This window comes from Chiloscyllium plagiosum, unplaced genomic scaffold (genome assembly GCF_037043375.1).
Source record: "Chiloscyllium plagiosum isolate Xiang-an unplaced genomic scaffold, Cpla_swu_hap1 HiC_scaffold_17, whole genome shotgun sequence".
NCBI lineage: Eukaryota > Metazoa > Chordata > Chondrichthyes > Orectolobiformes > Hemiscylliidae > Chiloscyllium > Chiloscyllium plagiosum.
In genome coordinates, this window is record NW_028270155.1 from 16,277,413 (window position 1) to 16,298,398 (window position 20,986).

General features: G+C 42.2%; 1 protein-coding gene across 7 annotated transcripts in view; it reads right to left on the bottom strand.

Moving 5' to 3' along the window:
- Nucleotides 1-20,986, bottom strand: part of wwox (WW domain containing oxidoreductase) — a 948,132-nt gene that overhangs the window by 375,690 nt on the left and 551,456 nt on the right. The window lies entirely within an intron of this gene.

Genomic DNA, 20,986 nt, shown 5'->3' on the forward strand with positions numbered 1-20,986 from the left:
TGTGGGACCTGAGGGTGGAATCTTAGGGCCTCATCCCATCTGGGCTGTAGTCATTTCATCTTCCAATGGGACAAGGAGGAGTCAGCCTACCCAGCTGGTTGACCAGTCAGATTAACATGGCTTGCTGGAGAGAGGAAGAGAGGCAGCACAGTAGTGTCCCTGCCTCTGAACCAGGCGGCCAGAGTGCATGTCCCATCTGCTCCAGAAGTGTGTCATAACACGTCTGAACAGGTTGGTTAGGAACATACCTCTGTAATACCTCTGTATTCCAGGTTATTTCAGTAGCTGGCACAATGAAGAGACTGGACCAAGGTCAGCATGAGAGACACCCTGTTGCTTCTGATCTCGTCTTCCTGTGACCTCCGAAAGCTAGTGCTTCCAAATAAACCTGTTGGACTATAACCTGGTGTTGTGTGATTTTAAATTTTGTACACCCCAGTCCAACATTGGCATCTCCAAATCATGATCATCCCCTACCTCAGAGAACAGTACATCCCATGGGCGATTCTTCATCCTGGGACACTGAGGGGGTTGGGGCATTGTCCTGGTAGCTGCACATCCTGTGCTCTGATGATGCAGCATTCTAGAAGTTGGCCGCCTCTGACGGTTGGCAACTCTTCGTAGCCAGGATATCCCTGTCTTGGCTCTTAACTCTGGGAGGAAACCCAATCGCCTCGGCAAACTGATCAGCTGCCTGACCACTAGCAGATCACATCAACACATTTTTTGTTTAAGAACAGCCAATTACAGCCCTGGTTGAGTGAAGACCTGGAGCTGCATTTGCCAACATAACAGCACCTAAACGTAACTAGCTGCACTTTTGATGCATTGAATTATTTTTGAGAGACGCACTACAATGGCACATAAATGTAAGTCTTTTATTCTCTTTATGCGGGTTTATTTTACAAATAGAAAGGATTCCAAACACAAAAGGGGGAGGAGGACGTCAATGAGCCTTGGTGGCGCTAGGAATAATAAACCAATTGTTGGTTCGCTCTGTTTACTGGGTGGCTGGTTTGTGATGCACAGTAATGCCTATAGTGTTGGTCCAATTCCTGCACCAGCTGAGGTTTTTATGAAGTACATTCCTCAACCTCTCCTTCTTGCCCAAGGTGACCCTCTGATGAAACTCACCACCAATCAGAAACTCCCTCTAACCCTATCACAGCCCTATGGCCCTCTGGAACTATGGCAGCTTCATGTATGTGGATAGCATGTTTAGTGAGTTGGTCATGTCACCAGTTGGGGTTGGTGACCACAGAAAGACACAGAAAGACAAGTAAGTGTAGCTGGCAGTGCAGGAATCCCCAATGGTCATTTCCCTCTGAAACATGGATTATACTGTTTTGTACACTATTGGGGTGGGGGTGGTCTCTCCACAGAAAGCAACAGCAGCAGTCAGATCAGTGGCACCATGACTTGCACTATTGTAGAGCAAGGAGCGTCAAAGTGTAGGTGAGGAGGAGTGGTAGGGGACTCTGTACACATAGATAGGCATTCCTGTGGCCACGAGTGAGACTCCACTATGGTGTATTGATTCCCTGGTACCAGGATCAAGGATGTCTCTGAGCAGACACAGGATATTCTGAAGGGGGGTAACAGTAAGCAGCCAGAGTTTGTGACTTATATTGGTGCCAACAACATTGGCAGGAAAGAGAGATGAAGTCCTGTAAAGGAAGTTCAGGGAGTTAGGTAGGAAGTTAAAAATCAGGACCTTCATGGTTGCAATCTCAGGATTACATCCTGTGCCACATGCCAGTGAGACTAGGAATAGTAAGATGGTACAGTTAAATATCATAGAATCCCTACAGAGTGGAAACAGGCCATTTGTCCTAACAAGTACACACACCAACCCTCCAAACAGTAATCCACCCAGACCCATTCCCCTACCCTATTACTCTTCATTTACTCCCCCACCCACCTCCGACTAATACCTAACCTACACATCCCTGAACACTGTGGAGAATTAGCAGACATGGAGAGAATGTGAAAATTCCACACAGACAGTCGTCCAAGGCTGGAATTGAACCCAGGACCCTAGCGCTGTGAGGCAGCCGTACTAATCACTGAGTCACCGTATCGCCCTTTTGGAAAAGAAACCCTTTTTGAAAAGAGCTAGGGTATTAAATACGTGGTTATAAAGCGAGTGTAGGAGGGAGGGCTTCAGTAATGTGGATCGTTGGGAGGCACTGGGACTTGTAGAAGAAGGGTGTGTGGTGCATAAACTGGATGGGCACAAATATCCATGCAGGTAAGCTGTGCCACAGAGGAGGGTTTAAATGAGTGTGGCATGGAGCATGGGGACCAGAGCAAGGAGTAGCTAGGGGAAGGAGAAAGTGAGGTCTGCAGATGCTGGAGATCAAAGTTGAAACTTTATTGCTGGAACAGCACAGCAGGTCAGGCAGCATCCAGGGAACAGGAGATTCGACGTTTCGGGCACAGGCCCTTCTTCAGGAATGAGACAGCTAGGGGAAGGCCCACTCAAGGGCAAAGGAGGGAATTTATACGTGGAGTCGAAGGAAGGGAGAAGGTCCTTTCACAAAGGAGGAGGACATGGTGGATCATGAGTCTCGGAAGGGCTACGTTGATATTCTAGGACATATCAATACAACAAAGGAGGTGGTATTGAGTGTTTTGAAAAGCATTAAGGTAGGCAAGTCCCCAGGACCTGATGGAATCTATCCCAGAATGCTAAGGAAGGAAACTGCTGGGGGGCTTGTATGAAATGTTTGCGTCCTCTTTAGTCACAGGAGAGGTCCCAGAGGACTGGAGAATAGAAACATTGTTCCTTTGTTTAAGAAGGGCAACAGGATTTGTTCAGGAAATTACACACCTGTGGGTATTATGACAGTGGTAGGGAAATTATTGGAGAAGGTCATTAGGTATAGGATTAACTCACATTTGGAAAAATATGGACATATTAATGATAGGCAGTGTGGCTTTGTTTGGGGTAAGTTGAGTCTCATAAACTTGACTGAGTTTTTGAAGAAATGATAAAGATGATTGATGAGGGCAGGGTGGTAGATGTTGTCTACATTAACTTTAGCATTGCCTTTGAGAAGATTCCTTATTGCAGATTGATACAAAAGGTGAAGTCACATGGGATCCATGGTGAGCTGGTATGATGGATACAGAATTGGCTTAGTCATAGAAGATAGAGAATAGCAGTGGAAGTGTGTTTTTCTGACTGGAGATCTATGACCAGTGGTTGTCTACAGGGACCAGAGCTGGGACCCCGGTTGTTTATAATATACATCAATGATTTGTAGGAGAATGGTCTGATTAGTAGATTTGAAGCTGACACAAAGATTAGGGAAGCTGCAAATAGGAAAATTGTCAAGATGATACAGCAGGACATGGATAGGCTAGAGACTTGGGCAGAGAAATGGCAGATGGAATTTAATCCAGACAAATGTAAGGTGATGCATTTTGGGAGATCAAATGCAAGAGAGAAGTGTACAGTCATATTGCAGCTATTAAGAACTTCAATTAGGCCACATTTGGAACATTGTATATAGTTCTCATTGCCATTATACCAGAAGGATATGGAAGCATTGGACAGGGTGCAGAAATGGATTACTAGGATGTCATCTGGTTTGGCGGGTATTAGCTGTGAAGAGAGATTGGACAATGTTGAAGGATGAAGGACAACCAGATAGAAGTTGATAAAATTATGAAAGGCAAGGACAGAACAATTTGACTCTTCATCCCAGGACAGAAATATCAATTACTAGGGGACAGAGAGCGAAGGTAAAAGAGGTAGGTTTAAAGATGATGTGAGAGGCAATTTTTTTATACAGAGGGCAGTGAGTGCCTGGAATATGCTGTCAGAGGAGGTGGTGGAGGCAGATACAATAGCAGCATTCAAGAGGCATCTTGATAGATACATGAGTAGGCAGTGAATGGAGGGATATGGACCACACAGAGGCAAACGGTTTTAATTTAATGCAATGTGGTGGGCCGAAGGGCCTGTTCCTGTGCTATACTGTTCCTTGTTCAACTGAAAGAAACTGTTTTTAGATGTGAACCTTATACAAAGAGTTCCACAGAAATAAAATGGTATTGATTATGCAAGGAGCTACAAAACTAAATGTACCCTCAAGATATTCTGTTTAAAGCAGAAATGCTAGTGTTAGCAATGCAAGATGCAAGTAGTTGAACATAGGAAGTATAATCAGTAAGCTTGCAGATGACACCAAAATTGGAGGTGCAGTGGACAGCGAAGAAGACTGTCTCAGAGTACAATAGGATCTTGATCAGATGGGCCAATGGGCTGAGGAGTGGCTGATAGAGTTTAATTTAGATAAGTGTAAGGTGCTGCATTTTGAAAAGGCAAATCAGCGCAGGACTTATACACTTAATAGTAAGGACCTGGGGAGTGTTACTGAACAAAGAGACCTTGGAGTGGGGGTTCATAGTTCCTTGAAAGTCAAGTTGCAGGTAGCTAGGCAAGTGAAGAAGGTATTTGGTTATCTTTCCTTCAGTGGTCAGAGCATTGAGTATAGGAGTTGGGAGGTCATGCTGCAGCTGAAGAGGACATTGCTTAGGCCACTTTTGGAATATTGCTTGCAGTTCTGGTCTCCTTCCTCTCTGAAGGATGTTGTGAAACTTGAAAAGGTTCAGAAAACATTTACAAGGACGTTGCTAGGGTTGGAGGATTTGAGCTACAGGGAGACACTGAATAGGCTGGGGCTGTTTTCCCTGGAACACCGGAAGCTGAGGGGTGACCTTATAGAGGTATTTAAAATCATGAGGGGCATGGATAGGATAAATAGACAGGGTCTTTTTCCCTGGGGTAGGGAAGTCCAGGACTAGAGGACGTAGGTTTAGGGTGAGAGGGGAAAGATATAAAAGGGAACTAAGGGGTAATTTTTTCACACAGAGGGTGGTGCGTGTATGGAATGAGCTGCCAGAGGAAGTGGTGGAGGTTGGTACAATTACAGAATTTAAAAGGTATCTGGATGGATACATGATTAGATTAGATTAGATTAGATTAGATTACTTACAGTGTGGAAACAGGCCCTTCGGCCCAACAAGTCCACACCGCCCCGCCGAAGCGCAACCCACCCATACCCCTACATTTACTCCTTACCTAACACTACGGGCAATTTAGCATGGCCAATTCACCTGACCTGCACATCTTTGGACTGTGGGAGGAAACCGGAGCACCCGGAGGAAACCCACGCAGACACGGGGAGAACGTGCAAACTCCACACAGTCAGTCGCCTGAGGCGGGAATTGAACCCGGGTCTCTGGCGCTGTGAGGCAGCAGTGCTAACCAGTGTGCCACCGTGCCGCCCATGAGTAGGAAGAGTTTAGAGGGATTTGGACTAAGTGCTGGCAAATGGGCCTAGATTATGGGCGGCACACTGGTTAGCACTGTTGCCTCACAGCGCCAGAGACCCGGGTTCAATTCCCGCCTCAGGCGACTGACTGTGTGGAGTTCGCACATTCTCCCCGTGTCTGCGTAGGTTTCCTCCGGGTGCTCCGGTTTCCTCCCACAGTCCAAATATGTGCAGGTTAGGTGAATTGGTCATGCTAAATTGCCTGTAGTGTTAGGTGCAGGGGTAAATGTAGGGTAATGGGTCTGGGTGGGTTGCGCTTTGGCCGGTCGGTGCGGACCTGTTGGGCTGAAGGGACTGTTTCCACACTGTAAGTAATCTAATCTAATCTAATTAGGTTAGGATATCTGGTCAGCATGGATAAGGTGGACCGAAGAATCTGTTTCTGTGTTGTACATCTCTATGACTCTAAGAGTCTAGTAGAAGTGCTAAAATTCAACATGAGAACAAGTTTTATTTTCAGTCAGCTCACTAGACTGTAGCTCTGCAAGCTCAGGAAGTTGGAGCCAGAAATTTAGGGACAAATATGACAGGGTCACAAACTGATCTTAAAAAGAAAGACCAGTTGGGGCGGCACGATGGCACTGCTGTCTCACAGCGCCAGGGTCCCAGGTTCAATTCCAGCCTCAGGCAACTGTCTGTGTGGAGTTTGCACATTCTCCTCGTACCTGTGTGGGTTTCCTCTGGGTGATATGATTTCCTCCCACAATCCAAAGATGTGCAGGTCAGGTGAATTGGTCACAATAAATTGCCCATAGTGCTGGGTACCTTAGTCAGAGGGAAATGAGTGGGTCGGTGTGGACTGGTTGGGCTGAACGGCCAGTTTCCACACTGTAGGGAATCGAATCTAAAAAAAAATCCAATGTGTAACTATTTCATTTTGAGCATTTCCAAGCCTCTGTAAAATCAGGACACAAGAACATATTAAATAAGAGCAGGAATAGAGAAACGCTCTGTGAAGCCTGTTCCCCTACTTGACTGATCTTTAGCTTCAACTCTACTTTCCTACCTGTTCAACATATTTATTGATTCCCTGAGACCAACACTCTGTCTATTTCAGCCTTAAACATTTTTAATAATGGCACAATCCAAACCCTCTGACACTGAAAATTTCAAATATTCAAGACATTCAACAAAAGAATTTTCGCTTTATCATAGTCTTTCCGGGGGGAGCCTCTTGAAGGTGCAGTGGTAATGTCCTGGAGATTCCCTACAGTGTGGAAACAGGCCCATCAGCCCAACAAGTCCACACAGACCCTCTGAAGAGTAACCCACCCAGACTCATTTCCCTCTGACTAATGCACCTAACATTATGGGCAATTTAGCATGGCCAATTCACCTGACCTGCACATGTTTTGGATGGGGAGAATATGCAAACTCCACACGGTCGCCTGAGGCTGGAATTGAACCCGGGTCTCTGGTGCTGTGAGGCAGCAGTGCTAACCACTGGAGCCACTGTGTTGCCCAATGTGTAGGTTTAAATCTCACCTGCTCCACTGGTGTATTGTAACACGTCTGAACAGGTGAATTAAAATGAAAAAAAAAGTTGGTTTCTTCTCCTGTGGGGGATAGCTTTTGGACAGGGAAAGGGTCTAGAAGGGAAAGGTGGAAACTGCTGTTTGTACTGAACTGTAGATTTACAATAAATCCCTTGGAAGTCTCTGAGTATTTTCTGCTGCCTAATTCAATATGTAGACATTGGCCTGTTAAACACTGCCAACATGGAAACTCTCATAAATCTCTGCTCTCTACTTCCGGTCCACTGATCACTCCTCAACCTATGTTTGTAAATCACTCTCAGTCCTTATTTTGTCTAGTAATCCTTTTGTCTGGCAGCTTATTCAATGACTTGTAGAAAACTAAGCATGCGATAAATACTGGCACTCTTAACTGCTCTGCAAGTTAAATACTGGGAAAAAAAAACCCTTGTGAATTTGTCAACAGGACTTTCATAAAACCACAATGACCTGATCTAACAATACGATATGTTCCAATGTGTATCGCTAAGAATTCCTTAATAATAGATTTTAGCTTTATCCCAATGATGAAATGAGGCAAACAGGCCTGTGGTTCCCTAATTTATTTAGAACATAGAATCCCTACAGTGCTGAAAGAGGCCATTCAGCCCATTGAGTCCTCAATTTGCTCATTACCGATGATACTTTCTCTCGACTCTTTCTCTTAGGTGCTGACATTTACTTTAGTTACTCTCTTTCTTCTTAAGTACTTGTACTTAAGGATTTACAGCCTGCTTTTAATGTTCCTAGCTACATTATCACCATATTTTATATTTTCCGTTTTGAAAACATAATTGTGGTCATTCCCTTAATTCGAAAACATGCCCGATCCTCAGTTTACTGCTGGTATTTTTTTGCAACATAGTACATGCATTTTAAAAAAAATAATCTAATACTATTTCTATTTTTTTTAGGTCCACAAGATGGCCAATATGGGAACTGGCACAATGCCATTCTTTCACATCGAGTGGGTGCACTTTTAAAGTTGCAGACCCTTTTGACCATATGATGAAGACATTTACACATCTGTATTTCTGTCATAGTTGAGTTGCAAATGTTCGACGTTAACTAGATACTTGAATTTAAAAAAGACAACAATGTCATGTATATTTTGAGAAGTGCAACACTCAAATAAAAAAGCCAGTCATAACTATGATTAACACTGATGAAAGGACGGGCCGAAAGGCTGAAATATTAGTACTGTTTCCTGTTCCCAAGGTGCTGCCTTTTCTGCTCACTATTTCAGGCTTTTTCTTTGTCTTCATTAAAATGAACAGCTTTGTTTAAAATACCACTTTGCCTACAATGGTAAGTACATAAATGAACGTAATCTCTTGATGCAAATGAGGTGCCAGAAGTAAGTGAGTGAAGATACCAAAATGCACCTCAAGAAGTAAATGCTCACTGTGCCACAGATTCTGTGTTGGTGTGCAAAAGGCCTGTTGGCTATACTCTGTCTGATTCTTCCACCTGACACTGCTGTCCCCGAATAAAAATAAAGCCACAAACTCGAATTTGACACAATCGCACGGGCAGTGGCTGCCTTGTAAACCAATTAATTTTTACTGTTGAAAGAGTTTTTTTTGGCAGCAAAATCACTCATCACTTTCTGCCTCAATGTCCTTGCTTCACTGTTAACCATCAGATTAACACAAAAACAAAATACTGTGAATGCCGAGAATAGGCAATTATAAAAAAAAACTTGTCTAGTCAACCAGCGCTATTTGCAACTTTTTCCCAGCATTTACATCCCTTGTAGCATTCGGCCATTTTTCTAAAGACAAACAAAGTCAGTTATGGCAGGGGATTTTTTTTAACATTACCCACAATGCTTCACATTTAAGTTTCTAATGCAACCCACACAGTCTGGGTCTATGACCAGTCATGAGTAATTTTTTTTGACATTGGATTTCTGAGATGAGAAATAGTTTCTTGGAAAACTTTGCATTGTAAATGGTGCAGATGGCATTGGAGTGCGAATGTCAGCAGCCTAGTAATTAAGAAAGACGTAGATTCCAATCCCATCACAGCAGCTTTTAAGTTGAATTTTGAAAACTCTGGAATGTAAAGCTACTAATGGTGACCATGAAAATGACCACCCATTGTTTTGAAAACCCACCTTATTTTACTAATGCCTTTTAGGGAAGGAAATCTAGTCTGACCTATAAGTGACTCCAGACCCACAGCAATTTGATTGATACATAACCACCCTCCACTATATGGTTTATCAACAATTAGGGATGGGCAAAAAATGCTGGTCTAATCAATGACGAAAACACCCCATGAAAGATTTTTAATAAGTTAACAAAATGTTGGCGTGCAAAAAGAAATTCGTAGATAATTTTACGAATGAGAACAAAATGGCAATAGCTGCAGGATGGGGTTTTTAATTACAAGAATTGGAATAAACCACAGGTCACAGCAATAAACCCAGATGAAGGAAATTACTTGTCTCATTTAGCTCATTCTTGCTGTGAATTTCCCCATCACAGCATCCATCTGACTTTCTGATGACTGGGCTCCATTTTCCTATTCAGAGGGAATTACAGATATTGGCTATTTCTTGTAAGGTGTGTTCCTTGGCATCTGAAATCTTTTCACCTGATTCTACATATTGTTGTGCAGTCACGATTTAGTTTGAAACAAACAGAACTTTCCTCTTTGATTCTGCTTAGAAACTGTATTATCATGGGAACGTTTAGTGCCATTTGGTTCCTCTGAAAGCTTGAAGAGTCTGAATCTTTCTCCCTTAAGATGCAGGGTACTGGGGGAAAAGGCAGGACATTGGGACTACGTTAAAGAGCTCAGAGGAACAGCATGGACACAATGGGTTGAATGGTTTCCTTTTGCAGTGTAACAATTCTGTGATGCTGTGAACACAAGCCTCTTATCTTTGGACATAAAGTCCTCCTGTTTACAGATTTCTTATGCGTCTTGATGACCAGAATTGAAAAACATCCAAAATTTGACTCAAGACGAGCAATATTCATTTGAACAAGATGGTCTTTACCTTGTACACAAGTGATTTACAAGACGGCTCAGAATTACGTTAGTTTTACTAATGACTAATTAGCAACCTGCTTTTTAACATAAGATCATAAAATCTAGGGGCAGAAATTAGGTAATTCAGCCCATCAAGTCTGCTCCACAAGTCAATTATGGCTGATAAGTTTTTTGATTCCATTTTCTTGCTTTCTCCCTGTAACCCTTGATCCCCTTTACAAACAAGAACCTATCCATCTCCATTTTAAATATACTCAACGACCTGGCCTCCACAGCCTTCTGTGCAATAAATTCCATAGATTCACTCCTCTCTGGCTGAAGACGTTTCTCCTTATCTCCATTCTAAAAGGTCTTCCCTTTACTCTAAGGCTGTACCCTCGGGTCCTAGTCTCTCCTACCAATGGAAACATCTTCCCAACACCCACTCTGTCCAGGCCATTCAGCATTATATCCATGCTGGCACCTTGCCTCAGACACCATGGGCCCTTATCATACTCAGTAGCCTCCTGTGTGGTACCTTGTCAAAGGCCTTCTTGAAGTTCAAGTAAACAACATCCATTGGTTCTCCTTGGTCTAATTTGTTCATTACTTCCTCAAAGAATTCTAGCAGATTTGTCAGGCATGACCTACCTTTGATGAAATCATGCTGACTCTGCTGTATTTTGCCATATATTTTCAAATATTCAGAAATCTCATGCTTCATGATGGATTCCAGGACTTTATCCAAGAGCGAGTTTAGGCTAATTGGTCTGTAATTTTCTGTCTTCTGCCTTATTCCCTTTTTAAACAGAGGGTGTTATGCTAGCGTTTTTCCAGTCCTTTGTGACCCTCCCTGAAATAGTGATGTCCGAAAGATTACCACTAATGCCTCCACTATTTCTTCAGCTATCTCCCTTCGAACTCTGAGGTGTAGTTCATCTGGTCCAGGTTATTTATCCACCTTCTGGTCATTCTAGCACCTTGTCCTTGGTGATGGCCACCATGCTTAGTTCTGCCCCTTCACTCTCTTGAATTTTTGGGAAATTACTTGTGTCTTCCACTGTGAAGACTAACATGAAGTAATTATTCAGTTCCTCAGCCATTTCTTTGTTCCCCACTACTGGCTATCCTGCATAATTTTCCACTGACCCAAATGTCCACTTTTGCCTTTCTTTTACACTCTATATATCTAAAGCAACTCTTACAGTCTTCCTATATTACTAGCTAGCTTACCATCATAGTTAATCTTCTCCCTCCTTATTCCTTTTTTTGTTGCCTTCTGTTGGTCTTTGTAAGCTTCCCAATCCTCTGGTTTCCCATCGTTCTTTGCTACTTTATATGCTATCACTAACTTCCCTAGTGAGCCATGGTTGCCTCATTCACAAAACATGCTAGGTTTTGTGCATAGTGTCAGTTCCAAATTATCCTCAGAATCTAGCTGCCTACTTCAATATGAACTTGTATTTTTCTCTGGTCTGTCTCCTGCTTCCCCTCACGTCCTATCATAAGCACAAGCTCCATAATCTCTTTCAGCCCTACAACCCTGCAAAGCATCAGTGTGCAGCTAATTTCAATCTCTTGACCACTGCTGTTGTAATCACTCAACCATTGGAGATTATACCCTTAGCTGTCTGGCTCTCATGCTCTGGAATTCTGTCCTTAAATATCTTCACCTCTCGACCTTGCTCTCTAAGGTCACTCCATAAGACCTAGCTGTCTGATCAAGTTTTAGGTCCGCTACCTTAATATCTGATAACATCAGGGTCAAATTTCATTTCATAAGCATCTCGGGATGTTTTATCACATCAGAGGTATTGTATAACGGTAAATTGTTGTTACTGATTCATTACAAGCCATTCATTAGTCTAACAACCTTTGTTGTGACAGTTTGGCTTTTGCAATCAGATGAAATTACTTCCGGGCCAGGACCCTGTACAAATACGAGTTCCATACTTGGGAAGACCTTTGTATATCCAGTGGAGCCAGGAAGAGCGAGTCAAGAGCCAAAGAGCTCCAGAATCTGACTTAAGTCCGCAGTCATTGACCAGTTGAGTATATTCACACTGCAGCAAGGAATTTATTTCTTGAAATTTGCAATTGTTAGTTTTTAAATGAAGATTCCCCACAGCAGGCACCAATCAGCAGATCCTGAAGAAAAGACATTATTTGGACTTGAAACTCTGTCTCTGTTTCTTCCTCCACAGATGCTGTCATTGCCGCATGTTTTCTCCAGTACTTTCTGCTTTTAATACAGATCTCCCACATCACCAATACTTTCTTTTTCAACCTGTGAACGTCATTTGTTCTCTGCTTATTGCTGTTTATCTGAATCTGGTAACTGCAGAACACCAGTAGCATGACCACAAGATGATTAACAAGGAAGTCATGAGTAGACTAGTAAGTACTTTTGATATTGTTACTGATTAGAGTAGAGATACTCATACTCAAATTCTTAAGACTTGCTTTCTTCTTGCAAGAAATAGTAATTGTTTAATTTTGACAAGTAGATTTGCCTTGTTGGCATTTGTAAGTCAAAGCGATAGTCATATTTTAAAGAACTGCTTCACTGCAGACCACTTTAAAACACTGAACATTTGGTATCTAGGATGAAGACAGCAAATAAAAAAATTAAGCAGAGCTGGTTTAGTGTAGGTTACTCAAGTTCTACAACAGGCCTGCTGACCAAGACCATCATCATTCGATTGGAACAGGTTTTGAGTAAAAACAGTCCAATCAGAAAACTGTAGACAGTTTGAAGAAAGACTGAAATAAAGGGTTCAGGAGAGGATGCGGATCTTAGCAGGGGCCAGGTTGGTGCAAGTAAAGCCAAAGATTGCGTCCCCTCCCCCACCCTCCAAATGTGTGCACTACTTAAAGCCAGCTAGCACCTCTTAAAGGAGCATCCTAGATGCAGGAGGCACTAGAACTGATTGTATAAGAGAGTGCAAGAAAAAGCAACACTAAATGATGGGGCAACAGGCCTAAGGGCATTGTCCAAGATTCTCTGACATCACAGTGACTCTATGACATGAGAGGCCATCTGCCTGAATGGAAGAAGGAGGCTCTCCAAACAAACTACGCAATGGCAGTGAGCGTAAATAGCTGGGATGGTCAATAGCTAGAGACAAAAGAAATACTGCAGATGCTGGAATCCAAGGTAGACAAGCAGGTGGCTGGAAGAACACAGGGTTACACCTGAAACATTGACTTCTCCACCTTCTGATGCTGTCTGGCTTGCTGTGTACTCTAGCCTCCTACCATGTCTACTTGTGGCAGCAGTCTTGTTCTGAGGAACTGGATGCAATGTTGAAAGTAGTTCAGTGACCTCACACAGATGATCAAGATCAATGAAAGTAATATCCCACCAACTGCACCACTAGCCTCACACATTGGGCAATGTACCACACACTCTGCCAGTTAGCTACCAACAATCTGTACCAGTCACAGCTCATACCCAACTTTCAGAGGTTCATCTCACTCACACACACGTAACAGTACTGCAAGTCTCACATACCCCAGTTTGCACATGTCACCAGTTATGCAACCATGATAGGCACACCAGACAATCACAATGATCACACTTTGTGGCCCACTTCCCGCTCTCTACTGCACAGCAGCATGACAAACAATGTGGTTTCCTACTTTAGGAGTAGTTTATAAACACAAGTTGTTGTTATTATCTCTGCAACATGAATCAACACTACCCCAAATGCTTCCACACCACCACCTAAAATCTGTGCCTTAATCAGCAACCCTCAAGATTTCCTTGGGCAATCTTCCTGGCTCAATCTCCTGTATGTCACAATTCAGTTAGACTCGTGCTGTCTACTTGCTTAGTTCCTAAAAATCCTACACCCATGATCCAACAGTGAGTCAACACAAAAATTATTTTCTTTCCTTATACATGTTATTTTGTCATGACTATCATTTTCTGGAAGTCATGGTCTCATCCCCTGCACTCCTACACCTTCTTCCTACTCTCAGAAATTTCTTTGAAACCATTCCATGTGACCAACCTTTCACTTTTCTGTCCTAATGCTCTCTCCTTTCTTTGTGTGAAAAGCCTCAGCCCACAAACAGAAAATAAAAACTGACGGAACCCAGCAGCGGGGAAGAGAAAACTCAAAAATTCATGCCTTTTCTCAAGTTCAAGTTGCTGACTTCACTCTCATTTCTGTAACCTACTCTAGCCCTAAACTGTGAAGAATTGCCCTTTCAATGGATGTCATTTCCCTTTAATTCTATTCCAGGCAGTTGTGATTTCAGATAGGATGGCACGGTGGCTCAGCAATTAGCACTGCTGCCTCACAGCACCAGGGTCCCAGGTTTGATTCCAGTCTTGGGCGACTGTCTGTGTGGAGTTTACACATTCTCCCCGTGTGTGCGTGGGTTTCCTCCGGGTGCTCTGGTTTCCTCCCACAGTCCAAAGATGTGCAGGTCAGGTGAATTGGCCATTCTAAATTGCCCATAGATTAAGTGCATTAGTCAGAGGGAAATGGGTCTGGGTGGGTTACTCTTCGGAAGGTCGGTGTGGACTGGTTGGGCCGAGGGCCTGTTTCCACACTGTAGGTAATCTAATCTAAATATATCCATCTCCAGTTCCATCTTTAAACCAGCAGCTCCTTCTAAGGTTCTCCTTAAATCTATCTTTGTAACCAGTCAACATTCCAGTTGCCTCTTTTGTCGATGAGGTGTCAACTTTAGTCTGTTTATGTTCTTTTGTGACCTTTTGGCCATTTTCTTACCTTTACGATATTACATAAAATTAAGTTGTTACAGCTTTCAAAAGCGTGCAGCTTTGTGATTGAAGGAAATAATATTGAGGTCTCATGGCCTAACCGAGGAGTAGGTAAAATCCGCAACAAATTGCCCTTCTAGAACAGAAAAAAGATTAGATTTCCTACAGTGTGGGAACAGGCCCTTCGGCCCAACCAGTCCACACTGACCCTCCAAAGAGTAACCCACTCAGACCCATTTCCCTCTGACTAATGCACCTAACACAATGGGTAATTTAACATGGCCAATTCACCTGACCTGCACATCTTTGGACTCTGGGAGGAAACCGGAGCATGCGGAGGAAATCCACGCAGACATGGGGAGAATGTGCAAACTCCATACAGACAGTTGTACAAGGCTGGAATCGAACCTGGGACTCTGGCGCTGTGAGGCAGCTCTGCTAACCGCTGTGCCGCCCTCAGCACGAGTAGAGGGAACTCATGAAAACCATCACTAGTTTATAAGGTGATGTTTTTTTTCTCTCACAGAGGACTGGGAGCCTTTGGAACTTTCTAAAAGGTGGTAGAGGTGATCTTTGAATATTTTTAAGACAGAGGTAGATAGTTTCTTGACAAGCAAGGAGGTAAAAGGATACTGGAACTAACCAAGATCAATCATGATCTTCTTGAATGATGAAGTAGGGGCCTCCTTCTGATTTGTGTGTTACATGTGTTTTAAATCTCTTTTGGTCATCAACCTCATACGATGTGTCCTTTGTATTCTTCCTTCCTCTCCTGAAGATGCCACAGTTGCTGCAGAATAGCCTGCTTTATAATTAGTGCTTCATCCCAAAGGACTTACTGTGGTCAGGAAGCTGCTACTCAGGGAGTCAAATGCATGCTTCAAATTGCGTCACCTGTCAATCAAAATGATTGAAGAAAATGTTCTATGACATTTTGCAAATCTGTTCCAGACACAAGAGGATATACATTAAAATGTCCAAATGGCGGTAACAGCTGGAAAGTATGCAGTATGTTTGGCAGCATCCAAATGAGGAAAATGGATTAGAATCTCGCAGCCGACAATTCATTCATTTGCTTTGAACCTTATATGCTCTTTCAGATGCTGACCAAGCTAATGTGCAAAACAACAATGTATGGTAGGCAGCTTTCAAAGTTAAGTTAATCTTTGTAATGTATCCATTGCTGGCTATAACAATATTAGTTGAGCACACTGACAAGCACTGTAATGATTCGGTAATACTGTGACTGTTGCAGTATAAACAAATGAAAGGGACACTCAATGGAGCACAAATCCCTGCTCCACTGTGCTAACTCAATCTTACTATAATGACGCAGCTCTTCCTTGATGCTTTGTCCTGACTGGTTGATGGTCTGTCATTATGAAGCTGAAAAACAATCATTTTATCAAGAGCTTCCATCTCATTGGCTACAGGCAAAGCAACGTCTGACAACCTGTGGATGAGGAGTTCCCAAATGGTGGGTCATGTCTCTGAGCTCCAAGGCAACATTGATGACTTTCAAGTGAAAACGTTGGAGAGATAATCCTGGCATCTGCTCGCTTGTAATGGAGCCAATGATTCTTAGGCTATTTCAGACACTTCAAAACAGTATTGAACAAAATAATTAGCTCAACAACTCCCACAGCCACACCTCAACAACTCTCCCACTTTAAAAACTAGTCCCACTCCCCACTCTGACTCTCTGACAATCAATCGTTAAAATGGGAGTCACAGTGGAAAAAGTGGGAAGGGAAACCCTGCTTTCATGCACAACTTAAACAGCCCGTTAGCTGAGTAAACAGAATCTAGCTGCTATGAAATAGATTGCTTACTGTGAGAGCTGCCGTAAATCTGCTCCACTCTTTCTTCATGGGATGTGGGCGATGCTGGCTTGGTCAGCATTTATTGTTCATCCTAAGTGTCCACCAACTAAGAAATTGATAGAATCTGTATCTCTACCTCTGTTGTCATGTTAAGATGTTCCTTAATTCCTAAACAATGGACAAAGCTTTTTGTCACTCTTTTTATTATTCCATAGATATGAGCATCACTGTTGAGACAGTTATTGCTGAACTATAATGGCTCTCGAGAAGGTAGGGGTAAGAACCGCTCCTGCTAAGTGATTTCTTCTGCACGAACCTCTGAGGGCCTTACATGACAGCGACTGCTGGAGCCTGAAGTCCATATTATCAACATGCTCCTTGATGCACATGTACCCTTGAGAAGGCTGTGGATAGGAATGTTGCTGGTAGGGTGCCTTCTTGAACTTCGGCAGAAATAGAGCCAACATTTCAAGTCCGATATGACCCTTCTTCACAACTCATCAGTTCTGAAGAGAGATAATACTGAATTCAAAATGTTAATTTTTCCTTTTTCCTCTGATATTCAAGAAAATCTGTAAAAACCTTCCTAGTACATACACAGTGATCAGTCCAACAACTGAGGCGGGGAAGGTATTTTAGAAACAATAATAAATAGAAACATTAATAGACACCAGAGGGATTTGACAAAAAGCAGATCATGTTTGACTATCTGAATTGAAATTTTCATGAAATAACAGAAGATTAATGAAGAGCAATGCAGCGGACACTGCCGGTATAGAATTTAATAAAGTGCTTAACAAAAGAGCATATTGATAAAATTGTGGATTGTGGAGTAACAGCAAAGGCATCATTTTTGATTGAAAATGAGCTTAAGGACAATAAGATTGAGTCATAGTCATAGAGTCATAGAGATGTACAGCATGGAAACAGACCCTTTGGTCCAACCCATCCATGCTGACCTGATATCCCAGCCCAATCTAGTCCCACCTGCTAGCACCCAGCCCATATCCCTCCAAACCCTTCCTATTCATATACCCATCCAGATACCTTTTAAATGTTGCAATTGTACCAGCCTCCACCACATCCTCTGGCAGCTCATTCCATACACGTACCACTCTCTGTGTGAAAATGTTGCCCCGAATGACTCTTTTATATCTTTCCCCTCTCACCCTAAACCTATGCCCTCTAGTTCTGGATCCCACCCCGCTCCCACCCCGCCCCCCCCCCCCCCCCAACCCCAGGGAAAAGACTTTGCCTATTTACCCTATCCATGTCATGGTAAATGATGTTAGATATGCTAGATAGTTAAGCTCTTCAGGGTTCAGGTCTTGGATAACTACATCTTTGGAGACACTCAAACAATTTCGATATTACAATTCAGAGTAAATACACAAAATTTGCTGATGGCTCCAAATTTGGAAGCACGGTAAAGAGTGAGAATTATTCCAACCAGCTACATCAGAATAGAGAGGCCAGTAGAATGGTCAGACAAGTGGCAGATGGAATTTAATACAAAGTATGAAGTCATGCATTTTCTTGCAGAAGGAATGTGGAAAGGAAAGACAAAAGTCATGGCAGAGATTTAGTGTGTTGATACAAATGGCCTAAAGGTTCACGCATGTTGATCTTTGAAGATGGCAGAGGATATTAAGAAATTAGTTAGCAAAAGCACTTGACATCTTGGGCTGTATATACAGTGGGGCTGAACACAACACAAGGAAGTTACGCTGAATGTTTATAAACTCTGATTAGGCCACAAGTTGAGCACTGACTGTCACACTCGGAAAGTTCTGGCAGTCGGTTAGAGAATATAGATGTGATTTATGAGAATCATTCCAAAGATGATAACTTCAAGGTTAGGTTGGAAAAGCTGAGGTTCTTCTCCTTGGAGAAAAGGAACTTGAGGGAGATTTGATGGAGGTGTGTAAGAAAACGACAGGTTTAGAAAGGATGAACAAAGAAAAGCTGTTCTCATGAACTGATGGTACAGTGAGTTGGGGACACAGATTTAATCATTTGGGCATGTGTTCAGAGATACATATGATGAAGAACATTTTTACGACATGAGTAGTAACGACCAAACAAATTGATGGAAGCAAAGCCAATCAATGCTTTTAAAAGGGCATTGGACGGATACTGCAGGGAATTAACCTGGAGGGCTACAGGGATAGACTGTGGCAATGAGACTAACCAAATTTTTCTAGAGAGCATAAACATGTGCTCAATAGACCAAATGGCCTCTTTCTGTGCTGTTATGAATTATGAACCTATTACTAACATTTAGAAAGACATTAGCAGCATCTTGTGGCAAAATATTGTACTACAACAGAAAATTGACCAGATTTTCTCCTGCATTGACAACCCCCAGATTTTGGTCCAAAGAAATTTTCAGGCCTGACACAGAAAGTGCTGGAAGAAAAAAGTACAATGCTCAATTGATTGGACAGATGCAGAAATGTAGTGTGGTGCATTTTATCAAATTGGAACATGTTTCTGTTTGCTCATTATTCTAATAAGGACAAATCCAATTTAATTTAATAACAAAATTTATTGTCGACAACGAATACTTTTATTTATTTTAAATAAGTCATGACAGTCCGTGCAAGGTGACATATTCTTGCTATTCTAAGTTTTTAAAGTGTTGTGCAAAAAGGGGACTTGCCCAAGTCCTTTGGACTTCTTCCATCTCTACCAGAAAGTCAGAACTTGTAACCAGTTACATGAGAGATATGTGTTACATTAAAAAGAAAACTCTCATTTCCTACACCAATCTCCACTCACAACATTGCCTAGTAAGCTTCTCACATAAACAACTGCATTATAGAACTGAACAATTCCAGATTCCAATCTGGTCTGTGCTGATAGTCAAGCAATTTCCACAAAGACAAAATTAAAGTGAGCTCCCTAAAGCATAGTAAACTTGGCTGAGTCAATTGGCTGCTCAGGAAAAGTAAGCCACCAGCTACCAAGTCCTGGCAATTGGCCTGCTTAGATCAAGATAAAGTCCATTACTTCAGATTTGGAAGCCCTTCAGACACACTTCTTAATGCAAAATGAGAACTGCCAAGAAAAAACAAAAATGATAAGGCAGAACTGAAGTAAGGCATAAAACTGCAATCTGTTACACCTACCAGTTAAATTGATTAGGTAATATTAGTCAATTTTGTTTTTTTTGTTGGCGAACCATGTTCTACCGAATGCTAACTACCAATATGCTCTACCACACCAATGCATGATGATATTATACTTGCTTACTGACAACATTAATAACTTTGTCAAACAATACTTTTGCTCTTGGCAATAAACTGAAATTCCACAGCCAACATGTATGAGCACATATCAAAAATATACCAACTCAATTTGCAAAGTGAGGACTTATTCCTGGGCTGAAAAAGTGTTGGGTTACACTGGTTTAGTTAGAACGAGATTGTTGTTCATGTTGGATGTACAACAGATCAAATTGGCTGATGTTCCCAGGAAATTCCATTAATGATCACATAACCTTTTCAGGTAGAGTTTGGCTCGAGTGCATATTGTTTTATTTGCCTTCCTTTGGCAGTTGAGGCCATGCTGAATTAATAATAATGTGGCACACAGATCATTAAAACCTCCCCTTTGGTCTTTTAGATGGAAAGAGTTAGAAAGTTGGGGGGACAACGCTGTTGCTCACAGAAAAGGAAGCATGTCAGTAAAGATCAACTAAACTTGCAGCTGACAAGAAGCTTACTATGGTCCGAACAAAGCTGAGTGCTGACACCATACAAGTCAGAGAACAGCTCTTGCAGCAAAGAGGGATGCAGGAAGAACATATTTTTCAACAATGAAGGCAACATATTACAGATGCTAGAAATCTGAAATCAAAACAGGAAGTGCTGGAGAAAGTCAGTAGGTTTGATAGAGCATGTGGGGAGATAAACAGAGTTTAATGTTTCTGTGAAGAGGAGTCTTTGGACTCGAAACAGTTTTTAATAGAGTGTGCAAAGCTTTCGTCAGCATCTTTCAATCTCTGAGAAATGTTTTGAGAAAGTGAATGGCCAGGATTTGTTTAGCCTATTTGGATTGAATTTGATCCTGATTTATTCCAGCCAGTTAAACCATTAAGGGTGGCGAGTCAAGGTCAACAGTATGTGTGAAAACTTGGCTTCACTCAAAGTTTCATTTTTGCAGACTGATTTCACTAGGAACCTGAATGGAACCTACGTACGTTTTCTGTCAGAGAAGAGCTGCTGTATTGTTTCCCTGTAAATGTGCAGCACTCTTTATTTCAGACATCCTGCTGATTATTGAGCAGGATTACAAAATCAGGGATCCAATCAGGCGGCTCAAATATCATCTTAAAATGCAACAGTGGAGTGAAGCATTTTGTGACAGCCATCTCAACTCTGAGATTAGATTATAACCTGGAGGTTCTCCATATGGTTTCTTGTGGTTACTAATGCAGTGGCATCTGTACTACCTGCCATAACAGAAGGGTGCGTAGCAGATAGCTAGGAACTGATGGAAAATCAAAGAACCTCAACTACCCAAGATTGCAGGAACAGAAACAACAAACTGAAGTCGATCTTCTTTGGGCTCTGTAGTTGC